Here is a 6,680-nt window from a genome sequence, read left to right as displayed (position 1 = left end):
GAGGTCTGGATCTGCCCCTTGGCATGGCCATGCCGTGCCGCGGTCTGTGGGGCAGTGGCTTTTTCCTGGCTTGGCAGTTGATGTTTGCACCTGACAAAACAGCTGATACGCCGCATGGTAGATCACTACGATTACACAGCACAAAATAAACAACCAATTACCCTTAATTGGTAGTTAGTGACTTTACAGAGTGACCTCACCATTTAGCAGTTTGTCCCTGGTAATAAGGGAACCATTAGAAGGTTGCTGCTGTTTAAGCTGTCACTGCCGTGACATACCAGCATAGCAAGTGACCTTCTATACGTGTGGCTTGGGGCAACAGGTTTCCTCTTTTCTGAATAGGAAAGAATTAACTTATCTTCAAAACCCGGTATTTTAAAGAGGACTTGGGGCTGTATACCTTCTTCAGACTAGCACAATGGTCTGCTGAAGGGACACCGTATTGATGACCCTGTTGTTAAGTTAATCATAACATACTAAAAAATGCAGTGCAGCAAACAAATGTAATCCTTAGATATTAGTTATTTATGCTGCACTATTAAAATTGCACTAAAATAACATACTACAGAGGAGAACCACTTTCTCCATGTAGAGGACACTGCCATTATTCAGTATGCCAGTAATCTTCCTCAGATTGTTAGGTTCAGCTGACAGATTGTTAGGTTCATATAGCTGCAAATTACTAGCAATATATTGTACGCTAATAATAAAAAAATGTAAGAAGTGGAACTATAAATCATACTCATTGCTTATTACTATCTACAATCCTGCTAAGCATTTCATGTGGCATTCTACTCCTATTGTGAAAGAAGAGACCAAGGGGTCACTGGTGCAGCTCTCTGAAAGATCAGGGCAACAGCAGATAAACAACTGGCAAACATGCCAGAGGAAAGGCAATGGGATGGATGTATTTCTTCGCCATGCTTACTTTTTTTATATATATTCCCCCACAGGTATTGACAGACCAGTTCATATGACTTCTCTGGTTAGGTTAAGGTCTCTGGTTAGGTTAAGGCACCCTCAGGTTTAATAGCAATACATTTAATTTTGGTTGAAAGGAATAATTGCACTTAACAAGTTTTATATGTCTATGTGAATTAAACTGTTGCTGTCACTTAAGGACCAGAGAGAGATTATCTGGTCTTTACAGGTCCTTACCAGTTGTAATGAACAACATTACAGGAGCAATGTCATCAGGATCAAACTGCTTTGCTAGTGTTACTAAGGGTGATTAATAATACTGTGAAATTTGGTCTTTAATCTATTCACAGGCTTGATTTCCTATTTCTTGCTATTACTTAAGGGAAAATATATCAAATTACTTAAACAAAAAGATTTAAATAATTAATAATGGTTTCACATACCTGCTTGCAACTAAAATTAAATTGAAAATACTGAAATTTGACATTACAATGTAGAAGTAGAACTAGAACTGTAAAACTCTATCCGATGACAATTCAATGCAAGTTTAAAAACCCAAGATAAAGGAATGGTGACCATTGCCATGTGATAAAAGCTTTCTTAAATTCTCCAGGTTGAGCAGCAACAAAGAAAGGTGTAATTCAAAATCATCCTCACAGTCCTTGCTTGCTCCTTTCTCCAGGAGTATTTTTATTTTTTCAGTGTATCCCTAAAATAAATATTTTTGCTCTTCAAAACACTGGGGAACTGATATAACCTATTTTTTCCCACACATTCAAAACAGAAATCAGAAAAATGCAATATATTCAATACTCTAAATATAAGCTGAAATAGTGGAACAAATTAGACAAATTTAATTTAATTTTTCACATTTGTTCATTTACCCAATAAACAGAAATGTAAATTGAGTTTGTTTATTAGAACCATTAAGCTAATATATTTCTGTTCTGGAAATAGGTCATATATCTTACTTATGAAGAGATACTAAACAGAACTCTTTCTCAAAAAATTTCATAACAGATTCACTTCCCAAATATAATAAGTGAACTCATAAGTGCATGCAATATTTATAATACTTAAATAATTATTGCTTCCTAACAGCTGATGTTGTCTCAATATGCTCTTTTAGTGCATCTCAACTCCATTAGCATTTAGACTGCCTTACGGCTGTCAGGATAGGTTAGGGAAAAAAAATCACCTGATAACAACACAAAAAGTATACAAATTATCATTCAGAATACAACAGTACATGGAAATGAGATGATAGACTTACAGGTTACCCGAAATGAAGCTTGGTGCAAAGAATTTCATGCACACAAAGGGTGGCATCCATTAATATCCGCTCCATGTTGGAACAGAAACTTTGTAATGCCTGCATGCCCATTTTCAGCACCTTCAATTACAACAGGGAAAAAAATAATCATTCCTAATAAGGAGATATAATTGATATAGTTAAAGAATTCAGTGCACGACTCAATGGTTTCATCACTAAATTCTCACTGCAATAATCATAATTATTCTGCTTTTACCCTCCCCTCTCAAAACCAAAACTAATTTGTCCTAAATGATCACGCAGCGCTGATTACCAGGATGTTTGTAGTCTGGTCTAAAAATCAAACACACACACACACCCTGCCTTCTATTGTGTTTCATGTAAAACAAATTATGTGCTACATTGCTTAGAGACAGGAAAAAATATTTCAGGCTCTGGGGTGAAAATTAAGATATGGGCAGTGAATGGAGGAAAGACATGTACATTCCTCTTTCTGCAGGAGGCATAGCAATAGAAACCACAGTCAAGTAAACTTATCAGTACCTAATTTCTTACCCTCAGAATTAAGGCACTTTATTTTAAAAACACTCATTACCCCCACACACAACATTTTTATGTGGAGGTTACTGCAAATAAGAACAGGCAATCCCTTGTGCAAAGCAATCAGAATTAGTGTTAAATTTTCCATTCGATGATATTTAAGGGAGACCCTTCTCTCATTAGATCTATTACTGATTCACCCTTTCAACCACTATGAATGTTAAACGTCTCTGCATTTTGCAAATTTAAGATATATTTGTTGTTTCATAAGGCTTCATAAAGTTTATGCAGCTTTTCAGAAGGTCTGAAGGTGGAAAGCAACAGGACTTGTAAGAAGTCCACATTGGACGTCACAGGATCGCCCTGGTAAATGCCATTTCACAAGATGTGCCTTTGTCTTAAAATGCTCTGAACCCCAAAAATGCTAAGACAGTTATCTTTCTCCTAACTCAGCTTATTAGCATGCATTACTATAAAGGAAAGCTAATATTTTAATAGGACTGTTAAAATAGTAGAAAGCTAACTACAGTTTTGGTTTGGTATGCTGCATTTCTGGAATTTATATAAGCACATGTTTGGGAAAAAAAAACCTAGTAGAAATGTTTATATTAGAAAAAAATTTGGCAGCCAAAGCAAGCAGCAAGGAATTCACCAAAAGTAGTCTGTGAGGAAACTTAAGAAACATTTCCATGGAAGAAGCCTTGCAACTCCAAGAAGTTTCCAGGACAGAAATTACCAAGAAAGGCTTAGGTTCCGCTGTGGGATCAACAGAAAGGAATTAGAAAAAAATACAAATGTATGCATAACTGTCCAGAAATTACCTAAAGGTAATTTCTGCTGATGTAACATTTCTCCTTCTTCAATTTTGCTTCCAGAAGCATCTCCTCCCGATAGCTGGAGCTCCTGCAAGTGTTCTAGCGAAGCCGCTCACGCACGTGCTAACGCGACCCTTTGTCAAACCCAAGGACAAATTAACAGGGAAAAAAAAAGAAAAGAAGGAAAAACTACGTCATTCTAGCCAGAGGTCTGTCAAAAAATGTGCCTTGTGTAACACAAGGAGTATTAACAATTGTGGACGGTGACAGACTCCCCACTCCCGCAGCCGTTCAAGCTCTCATGGATCTACTAGGAGAGACTAAAAAGGCCAAACCTTAGAGCTGAGGCAAGGGATCAGACTCGATGAAGCCACAGCCTTCTTAAAGAGTCTGATAAGACCTCTCCTAGACATTGAAGGCTTTCCCAGAAAGACCAATAAAGATTAAAGGTATCGTTCATTGCATGAAAACCATCATAACCCCCAGCCCACGAGTCTAATTTGAGCCTTACTGAGATGCCTGAAGAGGCATCAGTAGGCAAACATGACTAAGCACTGATCCCAAAGCCTTGTATCATCCTGGCACAGCGCTGAGTCCAACCCAACCAGCCCTGATGAGCAGCTCAGTCTAGTAGCCAGGGTCCACCACCATGGACCACAGCCTCCTAAGGGCCCACGCAACTCTCTTGGAAAGTCAACATGCAAAAAATTCCCATTTTTATATGAAAAGCGCAACAGTTTCCTCAGTCGCTTTGAATCTCTCCCTTTAATCTGTCTTGTTGAATTGGGAAAGCAAGGGACCAGCACGGCTCACAACGCAGAGTCAAAAGCTGGCAGCCCGCCTGAGCAATGCTAGGGTTTTAATGAATGACAACCAGAATGATTACAAAATAAAACGAGATGTTGCAAACTTTGGTGTGCACTGTACTCCTCAAGGAGACCAAGTTCTGGAGCCTTTGGAGTGAAGGAACAAGTAAAACTGCTCCTATGGGCTCTCCCATAAATGAAGCTACTACAGCAAAATGTAAAGGGCCTAAATATATTCCATATATTCCGCTTTGTTACAGAAAAGGCTATTCTCTATTTCTGTAAACAGTGTTTTTATAAGTGAGAATATAGGTCTAGGTCAAAACCTCTTAGAATATTATTATATTACGTTATGTTATACAGCACATTTTTGGATTCTCTTTGAGAAGCAGGTAAGACGGGGTGAGCTGAAGCCAGTGGTCCCAAGAAACGAGCAGTGCAACTTCAGGGAAACCCCTGCACTGAGCAACACCCCTTGGGAGCCTCCAGCAAGGGTGGAAGTAAATTCTCTTTGAGAGAGGATTTTGTTGATCAAAACAGACTGGAAAATAGAAACAACCAGAGTTCAGCACACCGTGTGAAGCAAAAACATGCTATACATGCACATCTCTAATGCAGTCAGCACAAGCTGAAGCTGCCAAGTGATCTTTAAGGTTGTTCTTAATAAGAAAGTACCAGAGTATCCCTGCCTGGAGGTGACAGATGCATATATATGTATGCATATTCCAGCAAGATCTGCTGGAAGGAGCAAAGTTGGCAATTCTCAGACCAATCACAAAGAGAAATGCTGTACCCTGCTGCCGTGAGGATCCAAGAGATACCTTACATTCTGCCACCCAAGCTGATTAGGCACAGCGTAATTCCTGAATACAAAAAGCGGCTGCAGTTTCACCAGCGCCTCTGAATTTCCCCATCAGGAGTAACATTTTCATGTTATTTAAATTAATCCTCTGCCAACCCACACTCATAAAGTAAATCTCCACTTCGCCTAGATGCTGGTAACACGAGAAAATTGGACTAACTGAATCGGATGACCAGAAGAGCTAGAAGTAAAAATCATTACCATACGAATAACACCGTGGCCCAAGAGGTCTTCATCAGCATCTCCTGTGTTTTCTGAACAGGGGAACAACAGCAGAACCTGTACAGGACACTGGGGATGAAAGATCAGGATATGTACGTTCTTCTTCATCCCCCTGGCATCATTGAGGAGTCACCAGTCCACCACCAGATTTTTGGCCTCCATAGGAAGCATACACGTCCAAAGTAAGGTTGGGGCTTGATATAAAATTAACAAGAGCAGTATAGATGGGACAGCGGACGAACCTCAGAGCTCAAATATTACACTTCAGAGATGTACAACTACTAGGGACTGACTGCTGAAAATGATTGCCTCGCATTAAACTAACATTCTAGCAAGACACGAAAAAATGTTGATGCTCCAAATTCTCGCTACATGTACATTTAGAGACTAACAGATGGTCAGCCTACAGACCCTGCTTAAGAGATCTTTAGACCATGGGTCAATGTTTTTTATACTTTATTTACAACGGCCATTTGGGAACACCATATAGTGCATTTAATTCATCTCCTATGATCTTTACACTCGGCAGTACTGGGCACGCTGCCATTAGTCTAGAAACATTAAGTTTGTACATGAGGCATCTTTTACTCCACTTGGTTCCCGCCAAAGAAAAACCTCATCGATACCACTTGAGCTTCCAGCTGCTTCCCTTTCCCCTTACTCCTCATTACCCCACTGGGGCGTCAAAATGATTCCTGACTGCACAGGTAAGCGGCTTTTCTTCCTTCACAGTGCCTTTTATGTTATTTTTATACCCTTCTAAATATTTCCAAAACAAACACAAAAACCACTTTGCAAGCTGTGCTGGAAATCGCGCTTAGGCAGGAGCCCCGGTGGGATGGGTCCACCTTTCAGCGTGGGATTACAATGGTCGTGGCCCTACAGAGGAACAGGAGCCGATCAGCTTGATCGTGGGGAAAGAAGAGACCCTGGAAGGCAAGAGAAAATGTGCTCAAAATCAATGCATCTGGGACCTTCCCTATGAGGCACTAGGCATAAAACAGGAATTAAAGGTATTCTGTGTTTATCTTTACAAATACAAGTATTTCAAGTAGGAAATACTTGGAAAAAAATGTGGACTGCCTTCATATTAAGACATGCAAAATCTTTCTGCCTTTTCCAGCGTAGATCAGAGGATAACCAACAGTGGTACTGGCATCAGGAGCAGCACTGCTTCTCCTGACCCGAGATCCCATTCACCCTGAAAGGTTTCTACAGCTGGTACAGGTGAAGAAACAAGT

Source organism: Fulmarus glacialis, unplaced genomic scaffold (assembly GCF_000690835.1).
Source record: "Fulmarus glacialis isolate BGI_N327 unplaced genomic scaffold, ASM69083v1 scaffold13931, whole genome shotgun sequence".
Classification (NCBI taxonomy): Eukaryota; Metazoa; Chordata; class Aves; order Procellariiformes; family Procellariidae; genus Fulmarus; species Fulmarus glacialis.
This window is presented reverse-complemented; position numbering follows the sequence as displayed.